Source organism: Hyperolius riggenbachi, chromosome 10 (genome assembly GCF_040937935.1).
Source record: "Hyperolius riggenbachi isolate aHypRig1 chromosome 10, aHypRig1.pri, whole genome shotgun sequence".
In the NCBI taxonomy this organism is placed as follows: domain Eukaryota; kingdom Metazoa; phylum Chordata; class Amphibia; order Anura; family Hyperoliidae; genus Hyperolius; species Hyperolius riggenbachi.
In genome coordinates, this window is record NC_090655.1 from 83,877,178 (window position 1) to 83,889,889 (window position 12,712).

Genomic DNA, 12,712 nt, shown 5'->3' on the forward strand with positions numbered 1-12,712 from the left:
CTCTGCCCCGCTGGCTGCCCAGGGATTCCCTAGGGTGGCTGGATGCTTGTTCTGCATGCTGTGGGTAGCACAGATCGCTACCCACAGCGTGCAGTCAGGCATCCAGCCATCCTGGGGAATTCCTCTGATGAGAAAAAAATGCAGCCGGCGGGGCAGAGAAACAGGAAATCTCCCTTTCGGCATGGACGAGCTCAGCTCGTCATTACCACTTTTTGCAAGTTTTTGCTGGACGAACTCAGCTCATCCATACCGCCAGGGAGGCTACAGGGATGAGTTGGCAACACTGGTATAGGTGTTTAATTTCATAGCGAGCTAGCAAAGAGATATTTGCATAACCTGGTTTGGTAAGTGTGTCCCGTCCCACACAAGTACAGTTTAACAAGGGGAATGAAGCTGGTGGATGGCGTGTTGGAGCTGTGCAGCAACCCACCCTTCTCATCTCATGCTGTCATATGGTGCTCAGATCTGATTGTGTTTTCCTGAAAAATAAACTACTGCTGTTCCCTCCATTAAAAACAGGAGGTTGGCTGCCAAGTGACTCGGTGCGTGCTACAGAATCCCTTAGGAGAAATAAACAAGATAATATAGAAATATACAGAATTAAATATATGATCACAGCTGTTGTTTGCAATACATCTTAATGCTCTAATGAAACTATTTTAATGATGGCATTAGTGAGATATTAGGCATAAAACACAAGAAGGAAGGTTTTGTTACTGTTCGCGGACACAGATGTACAGATTCCAAGCTCTTGGCACAGCTGCGGGTTTCTTTAGATTTGGTATTCATAACAGGAAAGCGATGAAACTCCTACTTGTAAGAGCGGTCTATATGCAGATAACTAATTAGGGGCTGATTACTTTTCACATTTTTAATGTTCATTATCTTTGCACCTATGCAGTGATGCAGAATTTGCCCCCACTGCCTCGTGAGCATGCATTTGTTGTTTTGTTCTTGTAAGTATAAACCATGTATAGAAGGAAAGTGGTAGATAGAAAACCTGTTTCATGGGCCAAATGTGCTCATCACTGCAATACATCTTGCTTCCTCTCCTCTGTGGATTTAGCTGCTGAGCAGGAGATTTGAGTGATGAGCAGAGGAACTATGGGTGCCAGCCGAACTTTCCCAGAATCCCAGCATTACGGTACAAATGATGTACCTATGAGGATTTGGGGCATTTTCATTCACAGGAAGTAGGAAGTTATAATTCCTTATTCAATATTGTTTAGTTTGGGTTTACGCTTTCGAGTCCTGTTGCTCGAAATCCGAGGATGTTGGCCAAATAAACCTCAAAGTTAGGGATGGGGGGAGGTGGGTGGACAGAGAGCTTAAAGGGACTCTGAGCAGTGCAGTAACTGTGGAATGATGCATATCATTTTGAAGCTCTCTTTCTCCTCTTTCCAACGACACATAAACCGCCGCCCTACACTTTTTAGTTTTCGCTATGTTCGCGATATAAATCGCGGCTGCTGCAATTTCGATCGCGAAAATATTGAAAACTAAAAGGTGTAGGGCGGCGGTTTATAGATCATTGGAAGGAGGAGAAAGAGAGCTTCAAATCTATCCATAGTTACTGCACTTCTGGATTCCAGCATTTTATTACACAGGACGACTTTTCCCCGTCGGGAGCTCCATTCAGCACAGTGCAATGAAAGGAACCCAGGGGGATATAATTACAAACATCATGCCATGCTGGTAGGTGTGAAGATATAATTAATTAGTTGTGGGTATGCTTAAAGGCATACCCACAGGCATTGCTCAGAGTCCCTTTAAAGTGAACGCGTGGTGAAAAAAAGTTCCCCAGGGGAGTACTCACCTCGGGAGGGGGGAAGCTTTAGGGTCCCAATGAGGCTTCCCCCTCCCCTGTAGCTGTAGGCAGTCCAGCATTGGCTCCCCCGAAGAGTCCCAGAATCCTCCCTCCACAAACCTGACAAATGCTGACCAGCACTGATTTATTTACCTCTCCTGGCACCAGCGCAGGCGCAGTCTCGGCTCTCCGTCCGGAGATGGGCGAAAATAGCCGATCTCCGTTGGGCCGCTCTACTGCGCAGGAGCAAGTCGCCTGCGCAGTAGAGCGGACCCGATGGAGATCGGCTATTTTCGTCTATCTCCGTGCGGAGAGCCGCAACAGCGTCCCCGCTGGTGCCAGGAGAGGTAAATAAATCAGTGCTTGTCAGCACTTGTCAGGTTTGTTGAGGGAGGATTCTGGGACTCTTCGGGGGAGCCAATGCTGGACTGCCTGCAGCTACAGGGGAGGGGGAAGCCTCATTGGGACCCTAAAGCTTCCCCCTCCCAAGGTGAGTACCCCCCAGGGGAACTTTTTTTTTTACAGGTTCTCTTTAAGGTGGCCACACACCATACAACGTTTAAAATATTTGTTCAATTCAAGAAAAGCAATACATTTTTCTGACTGTAATATTTCAAAAACCACACACATGTTGAGTTTCTCTTCAATTATGATACAAATGGTTGAGGAAACTGAGAAAATTGGTTATACATATTAATACATTGACAATCTACCCCACACACCATTCAATTTTCATAAAAATTGATCAGAAAAATCCACCATTCCCGATCAACTTTTATCGAATAAAAACAGGAAATCTGATCGGATTTCTTGCTCGAATAAAAAAAAAAAAAGCTTTCGGTTTTTGGGAAATCCGATCTTTTTATCGAATTGCCGTAAAATAAGATCATTTTTTTGTATCGTGTGTGGTCTCCTGTTTGGTTGAACGTCATCCCAATCATTAGCTGATACTCCCTTTACCATGAGAAATATTTATCTTTTCTTGAATAGATCATCAGGAGGGTCTGTATGGCTGATATGTGGTGAGACCCCTCCTACAGTGTGATGTCAGGACCTAGATCCTGACAGTTTCCTCTCTGTGAACCTCGTTGCGTTGTGGGAAATAATGGCTGTTTCCAACTGCCAAGCATCCAGTATCTCCCTCTGTGCATGTATATCTATGAAAAAAACAAAACTTTTAGCCTATCCCATTGTTAGTGGGTGTGGCAGTTGGTGCTGTCTGTTTTTTGTTTTTTTTTACGTTTGCCAGTAGTAAAGATGATTACGTGCAGGCCGACTGTGGATCAAACAATATGAACAAATAACATGGCAAATATCAATCATTTCTTGGTGTTGCGGCTATTTTTTAACTTCTCACTTTGCTATGTACTGATTTATTTCTTTTTTTCCCCTTTTAGCTAAAGTTCCTCTTTAATGGTTATTCAGCTCCCATACTAACACATCTTGAACTATTAGAGTTTAATGTCACTTTGGAAACCCTTTAAAGATATTTTAGCAGACAAGCCAGTTCAGATTTGTGTAACTTAGCTATGTTTTTGCAAGCTAGAGGTCTCCTTTATATTGATAAGATGCACCCCAGAAAGGAAATATGCGTATTCAGTAGAGTAACGGTAATTACAACTTGCAGAGTACGACAACTCACATTGACTAGGGAGAGTTCACAATCTTGCAATACAGAGCTAACACACAATGAAAGAGATTTGCTGAGGTTGCTATAACTTATTAAATAAGCTTTTGTGTGTACTGTATACTTATGCATTTATCCTATAATAACTACCCATGAGTCCTATAGTTTCAGTTCGGCTGTCTTACTAGGAAATAAGATCTAACCATACATTTGGCAGGCAGACTGGTTCAGGCTAGTTGGCTCATAAATATAAATTAATGAAAACAATGGGCTCTATAAATGCCCTTCTCACAGGCCAAAGAGCGCAGATTCCCTTTAAAAAAAAAAAAGACTCAAGTTATTTATTTATTCTGTTCAATTGGATAAGTCACATTCTTTTACTGGAAATCTATCCGGCCAATTATGGGAGAGATGTGAACTATTCCGCCTGTATTCCAGCTGTTCCCTCTCGTCTTCTGTAATCTGGAAGTTTTAATGTAGCTTGAATTTCTAGCTAATGCACAGTGAAATAGCTGCATTCTTGTGTTACTGTGCAGTGAATGAAATGAATTACATAATACACAACTGTCAGGGCTCTGTGTTGAGCTGAGCTGTTGCTGCCAACAGTCTGATCCCTGCAGAGATGCACTATGTTAAATCAGGCTAGTGCTTGAAGACCTCGAAGATCCAAGCTGTAATGGGGATTTTTAAAGTTAATGGGAACCTAAAAAACAAACATACTTACCTAAGGAGAGGGAAGGCTCTGGGTTCTATAGAGTCTTCCTGTTCCTCTCCTGTTCCCCTCTTTCCAGCGCTGTCACCCCTGGTAGCAGTATTTAACCAATTGGTTGTATACTGCTTTCTGCCACAGTACGGTCCCCTTGTCTTCAGAAGCACTCTGGCTCCTGAAAACTTCAAAAGCCTCCTGCGGCAGGGGATTTAAAGGAACACTATCAATTAACTTTTTTTTTTTTTTTTTTTACCTGGGATTGAGAGAGTTCCTGAAGTTCTGGTAAATAATGATGTATACACTTCATTTGCTTATCTTTTTTGTTTACTGTATCAAATTCCTTTCACTCTTAACTGATGACAAGTCTGGCCAAATCTGACGGCCCAGTGAACCATGAGGGGAGGGGGAATTCCCTCTCACTACATCTGTTAACCCTGTGTGTGAGAGCTCTCTGCAGCAGCCTGTGTCTCTGACTGAACTGTCTGCAGTGAGCAGAGGAAATGTAACTTGTTATAAACATTTGTAATGGTGTGTGTGTGTGTGAATCCTGACACCACAGCTTTTCATACTTTTTTTTTTTTTTTTATTACTGTCAGAGAAAAATACTCCATAGACTGATATGCAAAAAAAAAAAACAACTCTGGCTATGCATTGAAGCAGACACCCCTTTTGGGAATGATTTGTTCCAATAGAGCTAAATCCTACACACAATGAATTAAAGCTTTTGCCTCTGATATTTAACATGAAAAGTAGGAAAATGTTTACACTGCTACTTAGACATTATTTGTACATTGCCATTTTAAAACACTTGGGTATTGATAATGTTCCTTTAAACAGAGTGACATCGCTGCAATGAATGGACTGAGAGAGGAGCGGAAAGGCTCTATAGGACACAGATCCTTCCATCTCCTTAGGTAAACATGTGAGGTTTTTTTAGGTTCCTATTGACTTTAAAGGGAACCCAAGGTGAGGGTGTTATGGAGGCTGCCATATTCATTTCCTTTTAAACAATACCAGTTGCCTGGCAGTCCTCCCAATCCTGTTGTCTCTAATACTTTTTGCCATAGACCCTGAACAAGCATGCAGCAGTTCAGGTACTCTGACTCAGCTGTCTCACGTTACTGAATTGGCTAAATGTTTGTTCCAGGGTTTTGACTAACACATTACTTCTGCCAGAAGATTAACAGTGCTGCCAGGCAATTGGCATTGTTTACAAGGAAATAAATATGACGGGCTCCATATCCCACTCACCTCGGGGTTCCCCTTAAGCAGTGCAATTGTGCTAGGATTTATTGATCATTGGTCACATTAGTCCCAGGTTCTTAAACCCATAGTGGACAAGCAAATGGGAGGTACATAAAAGAGACTAAAACACTTAAAAATGTTTAATAACAAGGTAGACATCTAAATTCCACAGAAGACAATAAACAATTAGAGTATCCCAATGGGTAGATAGAAGTCTTAAAATATAACTTTTATTTAAACTGCTAAAAGGTAGTCACTCAAAGTATACGGACCAGACTGACAATAAAGATGTGATTGATTGCAAAAGTAACTAGCATGGTGCAGAAACCCTGTAGGGTATACCGAGAGAGAAGGAGGCTAGCTAAACTGGTGCTGAACCAACACCTGCCACTTGTGCTAGATGAGATACGTACACACACACACACACACACACACACACACTCACACACACACGCCCCCAAAACAACTAAACCCTAAATGTTTCACCTCCTAATGAAGGCTTCATTAGGAGTATCATAAAAGTTCAAGGTGCAAAGGGGCTGGTGCATGAAAAAAAATGTATGTGGTAATCATATTAGCTGCATTCTTGTGGCTAAATCTTCGCCCTATGGTGCATTACAGTAGGTTTTGAAAAGTTTACATGTTTTTAACTAGTCCATCTCCTCGTGAAAATGTTTTTCTTTGGTTTCAAAAGCCTTTACTGAGTGGCAGTTGCTCAGACCAACTGTCAAAATAGTGTGGAGGGGGGGTTGGGATCGGCCAACATCTCTATATAGATTTACAGGTAGTGCTTTTGCATAAAATAAGTTAAATGCTGAGTATTCCCCACTAGGGGATGGACTAGTCCAAAACCTGTCAGATCTTTATTACGTAATGTAAGCGACATCAACATAAGAGAAAATCGATTTATAGTGCCTTTTGATATAAGAGCAATGTACTTCCTCTAAATATTTGCAAACTTGCAAACATGTATTTTTAATTTTAAAACTTTTCATGATAGTTGTCCTTTAAAAAAGAATTCTCTGAAGGAACAATGAATTAGATACTCAATAGGATTAATCTGTAATAGTATACCTTCTATTTATTTTTTGGCCTTCAAAATGTATCAACTTCAAACATTTAAATAAACTCACCTATTTAATGAACTTAGAAGTTGAGCATAAACACAGGTTGTTTCCATATTATGAACGGTAATGTCCTCTTTCAACATAATACAATGCTCAGCAGAAACCACGCTGGGTAAAACTCTTCTGAAAGTCCTTTTGATAAAACTCTTGGGTAAAACTCTCCTGAAAGTTTTCTGAAAGTCCTTTTTCGTGACATCTGTTTTGACCACAGAAATGCTGTTTTTGGCAACATTTCAAAGTATGTTCTAAGCAACGAAAAATTAGTATTCAAAAATGAATTGCAATAACAGGCAATACAAATAAACCCATAAAATATTTCACACAAATGTATACAATTTTGTTTCTCAGAACGTTTTGAATTACTGTGAAGAAAAGTGGCTGAAACCATACCCATTACTTACTATTTTATGGCATACTTGATGTGATTGGTGGTGGTTAGCTCCTGGATTTCAACCTTATGTTCCTTCATTCAAGTGAGGTTTGATTTACTCCAACTTACTTTCGGCCTGGACAGCTAGTCAATGTATTGGCTCAATCAAAATTGTATGTAGGTGTGCACCCGTGTGTGGCCACCTTGGGTCAAACTGCCAGGGTTAGAGCTTAGATATTCAATGTGGTGGTGTTCAGTTCAGCAAACTATTTTAGGATACCATCCATCTTCAGTTGTTGTAGTGTCCCAAAGTTTAATTGAAAAGTTCAACAGCACACAAGTCATCATCAAGTCCAAGGAGTCAGGGACCCCTTATTATTACATAATGTAGCTGCTATGAGGATTGTCAGACAGAGCTTCAGCCATTCTTCAATTCTTCCATCCAGTTGCCATTTTGTTGGTAGGTATAAGGTAGCCACTTGATTTATTTTATACGCTTCTAAACCTAGGGGTGCAAATAGAGGTCAGCAATGCTGCTGATTGTCTTCATTCTCCATAGCTAAGTTAGTGATTGGCAAGGATGCCCTGACCAAACAGTGAGGAGGTCAATCAGTGGATTTGGTTTACCTCTGAAGGCTCATCCCTAAGGTTAAATGGTTACAAAAGTACTGAATGGTGCCACGATAGCTGCTGAACAATGCTTTTTGATTGCAGCAGACCCTAATGAAGCTTCCGTACAGTGCTATGACATTCTTCCATAGTACTCAAACTCCATCATGATTGATTTCAGTGGTGTTCAGGTTTGTTTTAAAGGTTTATTATCGGCCTCTTTGCCCAAAATGGAAATAAAATGTTCAAACGCCACTAGTCATGCACTCCTTTACAACTCCCTTCCAGATCACTGCAATTCCTTGGTTAAACTCATGTACGGTATGTATATTGTTGACATGAATGACATTCATTTTAGTGTCCAAATAGTAAACAGATTTGTTTGTGCAAAGCAACATACAGTAATTACAGCAAATGTACTCTATTAAGAGGGGCCACTTATCTTACAGAAAAAAATCAGATACAGTATGTAAACGTGTCAGCGCTGCGTAGTATATTGGTGCTATATATATATATATATATATATATATATATATATATATATATATATATATATATATATATATATATATATATAATATGCTTTATTTCCCCACCCACTAAATTCTTGTCAATGGGACTACCTGGACTGCTTCTGATTTTGATAGGTGTAGCTTTTGTTATTTTTAATTTAAAATAAGTTATTGTTAGTACCGATTTATATGTATTTCTTGATTTAATGTTTCTTGACACCTTTAAAATTATTCAGATGCTATTTTGTTTCTTATAGGAAACAAAACACAGATGGCTGGAGGGAAGTAAGAGTGAAACGATAACTGCAGTCCACTATGGCTGATTTATGTGAGTGATTTCTTTTACATTATCATTATGGCCTCGTTGTATTGCGGTGTGCTAAGGGCTATGTGTACCTGGTTTATGCATTGCTTTTCTGGTAATTCCAGAAAAATTAGGCTAAATGAATTCGCTTTACTGGATGAATTATTATTTATTTTTTTAATGCAAAGAGCAGCAAACAATCTGTAAAAACCTATTGCAAAAAATCAGAGTTCAACTTTCAGTGATTTAATCTTAATAAGCTGAGATTTAGTTGGCTGCCGTGTACTGTACTTTGCTCAGTGTGTGTGTGTGTGTGTGTGTGTGTGTGTGTGTGTGTGTGTGTGTGTGTGTGTGTGTGTGTGTGTGTGTGTGTGTGTGTGTGTGTGTGTGTGTGTGTGTGTGTGTGTGTGTGTGTGTGTGTGTGTGTGTATGTGTGTGTGTGTGTGTATGCATTTAGTTCTTGGTTTCCAAAAGCTGCTTTAGGCTAGTGATGCGTTGTTGCATAATGGCTTGCCGGACTGCAATGCACCACCTAATCGACGTCCACAGGGCGCTATAGAGGATGTGGGTGCATAGGGCAGGAGGAGGATGTGGGCGCATAGGGCGGAAAAGAATGTGGGTACATGGGGCGGGACAGTGACGTAACTACAATTCATGGGCCCCCCCAGTGAAACTTTGATGGTCCCCCAATGTTCACACTCCTTCCCTTACCTCTCCTTTGGGCCCATCTCACAAGGGTCATAAAACAAATGAGGCCATCCTGATCTTCACACCCATAACAAGTGTAGCCACAAAACACCTGATCTGAAGTATAGTCCCCTCTATCGGAGGAAGGGAAGGTTAGTAGCTGGGGTCCCCTACACCTCTGGGCCCCCCTATGGTCACAGGGGCTGCTCCCCTCTAGTTATGCCCCTGGGGCAGGAGGAGGATATGGGTAAATGTGGAAGGAGGTGGCTGTGCGTGAATGGGGCCGGAGGAGAATGTGGCGCATAAGGGCAGAGGAACATATGGGCATATAGGCGGGAGAATAATGTAGGTACATGGAGCCGTCATCCTTATGCATCGGGCTCTGTCGAACACACATCACTTGCTTCAAAATGTCCAGGAAGTCCGTCTCTAAACATCGGTCCACAAGCCTAAATGACAGACTTGTTATGCCCTGATGAAGGAACCTGTATATCCCGAAACATTAGCTTGGTCTGCAACAATAAACATTTTATTTGGGTAGTGCCAACTTGTGTTTTGATTGTCTTGAAGATAGAAGAGGGTGTTGTTGAGCACCCCTACATATTATTGGCCTATATCAAGGGTTTGCGGGAAGACTTAAACACAAACTGTTGTGGGTGCAGGAGGCAGGAGGAGGATGTGGGCAAATGGGCCGAGAGGAGGTTGTGGCCACATAGGGCGGGAGGAGGATGTGGGTTAATGAGGTTGAGGAAGATGTTGGTGAATGGGGCGGGAGGAGGATGTGGGTGTGTGGGGCGGGAGGAGGATGTGGGTGTGTGGGGCGGAGGAGGATGTGGGTGTGTGGGTCAGAGGAGGATGTGGGTGTGTGGGTCGGAGGAGGATGTGGGTGTGTGGGTCGGAGGAGGATGTGGGTGTGTGGGGCGGAAGAGGATGTGGGTGTGTGGGGCGAAAGAGGATGTGGGTGTGTGGGGCGAAAGAGGATGTGGGTGTGTGGGGCGAAAGAGGATGTGGGTGTGTGGGGCGGAAGAGGATGTGGGTGTGTGGGGCGGAAGAGGATGTGGGTGTGTGGGGCGGAAGAGGATGTGGGTGTGTGGGGCGGAAGAGGATGTGGGTGTGTGGGGCGGAAGAGGATGTGGGTGTGTGGGGCGGAAGAGGATGTGGGTGTGTGGGGCGGAAGAGGATGTGGGTGTGTGGGGCGGAAGAGGATGTGGGTGTGTGGGGCGGAAGAGGATGTGGGTGTGTGGGGCGGAAGAGGATGTGGGTGTGTGGGGCGGAAGAGGATGTGGGTGTGTGGGGCGGAAGAGGATGTGGGTGTGTGGGGCGGAAGAGGATGTGGGTGTGTGGGGCGGAAGAGGATGTGGGTGTGTGGGGCGGAAGAGGATGTGGGTGTGTGGGGCGGAAGAGGATGTGGGTGTGTGGGGCGGAAGAGGATGTGGGTGTGTGGGGCGGAAGAGCATGTGGGTGTGTGGGGCGGAAGGAGGATGGGGGTGTGTGGGGCGGAAGGAGGATGGGGGTGTGTGGGGCGGAAGGAGGATGGGGGTGAGTGGGGCGGAAGGAGGATGGGGGTGAGTGGGGCGGTAGGAGGATGGGGGTGAATGGGGCGGTAGGAGGATAGGGGTGTATGGGGCGATAGGAGGATGTGGGTGTATGGGGCGGAAGGAGGATGGGGGTGAATGGGGCGGAAGGAGGATGGGGGTGAATGGGGCGGTAGGAGGATGTGGGTGAATGGGGCGGTAGGAGGATGTGGGTGAATGGGGCGGTAGGAGGATGTGGGTGAATGGGGCGGTAGGAGGATGGGGGTGTATGGGGCGATAGGAGGATGGGGGTGTATGGGGCGGAAGGAGGATGGGGGTGAATGGGGCGGAAGGAGGATGGGGGTGAATGGGGCGGTAGGAGGATGTGGGTGAATGGGGCGGTAGGAGGATGTGGGTGAATGGGGCGGTAGGAGGATGTGGGTGAATGGGGCGGTAGGAGGATGTGGGTGAATGGGGCGGTAGGAGGATGTGGGTGAATGGGGCAGGAGGAGGATGTGGGTGAATGGGGCGGTAGAAGGATGTGGGTGAATGGGGCAGGAGGAGGATGTGGGTGAATGGGGCAGGAGGAGGATGTGGGTGAATGGGGCGGTAGGAGGATGTGGGTGAATGGGGCGGTAGGAGGATGTGGGTGAATGGGGCGATAGGAGGATGTGGGTGAATAGTGCGGTAGGAGGATGTGGGTGTATGGGGCGGTAGGAGGATGTGGGTGTATGGGGCGGTAGGAGGATGTGGGTGAATGGGGCAGGAGGAGGATGTGGGTGAATGGGGCGGGAGGAGGATGTGGGTGAATGGGGCTGGAGGAGGATGTTGTTAAATGGGGCGGGAGGAGGATGTGGGTGAATGCAAGTTATGCCATTTTTCAAAAATGTCAGTAAATATCTCAGATTAATCTGCAGGTATATAAAAAGGTTTTTTTTTTTTTTTACATTTTGAAAAATATTATTTACGTAATGCTGACTTAACATCTATACACATACAGAAAAAAACCTGTAGTCTCATTGTAAGCTCCTTAAGCCTGAACTATTTCTAATCTAGCCAAAGGTTATATGAATGTTTTATCTAGCAACCTTGACGACTCCTAATGAATGACTAACATGGCAGAGTTCTGTGTTACAACATTTCTTGGAAGTGAACACGCTCCATTGATTTATGAGTATTGCCAATTAGATTTCTGTCTTTTTTTTCCCTCTGTAACTTCAAACAGCAGTGTTTTAATTGCACTAAAAGAGTTGTGCAATTCGTATTTAAATCCTCTCGAACTCACACAAAGCAAACAAAGCTCCTTTTTAAGCATTTTTTTCAAAATATGCTTTTAGCCGAATAGGAATTCAACCCTCTTTTTGAACTGTGTCCAAGAACCCTGTAAGCAGTTTTTAAACAATAATCAGTGAAGGGGGGGGGGGAGCTTACGCTAGAGGTTTTTATTAGAAGTCTGTCTGCAGCTTGCTTTGAAAATACTTTCAGGTGCAATCAGTTTACAGAACGCATGAAAATGAAATTCAATGCTGCTGAACTGAATGGAGTATTGCGACACTCCCTATGGCTCATTGAAACGTTTACTTGAATGTGAGATAATGGACATGTTATTGCTGAGACTGTAAAGGTGTTTTGAATGAACTGAACTGAGGCTCCTAGCAGCTACCTATTCAGAGTTGTACTGTGAAGGGTTTTTAATAAGGCATTTTTACATGCATATAATGATTGCTGATCACCATAATCCTATTAATTACTGAGGCCAGTCACTCAATTAGTGCAGGTGTGTCATGTAAGTAACAATTGTTCCTGCTTGGTGTAGCTACTTTATCTTGCAGGAACATATGCAGACAAGTCTGTACAGCAAACACAGCACTGATTCCAGACAGGATTCAGTTTGCGTTTTCACCCAACTTTAGAAATCCACAGCTGGCTGCAACGCATAGGTAGTCTTTAACTGCCTAACGACTGCTCCAAGCCGATTGGTGTGAGCAGCGCGACAGCCCCAGGATCACTCCACACCAATTGGCGTGAATAGCTGTGGGCGGAGATTGCATGGGATCTCCCGGCGGCGATTGCTGCAAGGAGACTGTTAGACGGCAAACCGCTGTCTAATAAAACTCTACAGCACTGCGATCTAAGGCAGCGCTGTACTGGGGACAGGAGCGATCTACTGTCATAGGCAGGCAGAGGGAGGGAGGGAGGGA

At 44.0% G+C, this 12,712-nt stretch overlaps 1 protein-coding gene across 3 annotated transcripts in view; it reads left to right on the top strand.

Moving 5' to 3' along the window:
• RTKN2 (rhotekin 2) overlaps positions 1 to 12,712 on the top strand; it is a 254,071-nt gene that overhangs the window by 223,295 nt on the left and 18,064 nt on the right. The window contains exon 15 of one of the 3 annotated variants that reach the window (XR_011024318.1): positions 8,264 to 8,334. The exons of 1 other annotated variant lie outside the window; for it this stretch is intronic. The gene's annotated coding sequence lies outside the window, so the exon portion shown is untranslated. Of the gene's footprint in view, positions 1 to 4,980; positions 5,012 to 8,263; positions 8,335 to 12,712 lie in introns of those variants that run through there. One more of the 3 variants, XR_011024320.1, reaches the window with a different exon arrangement.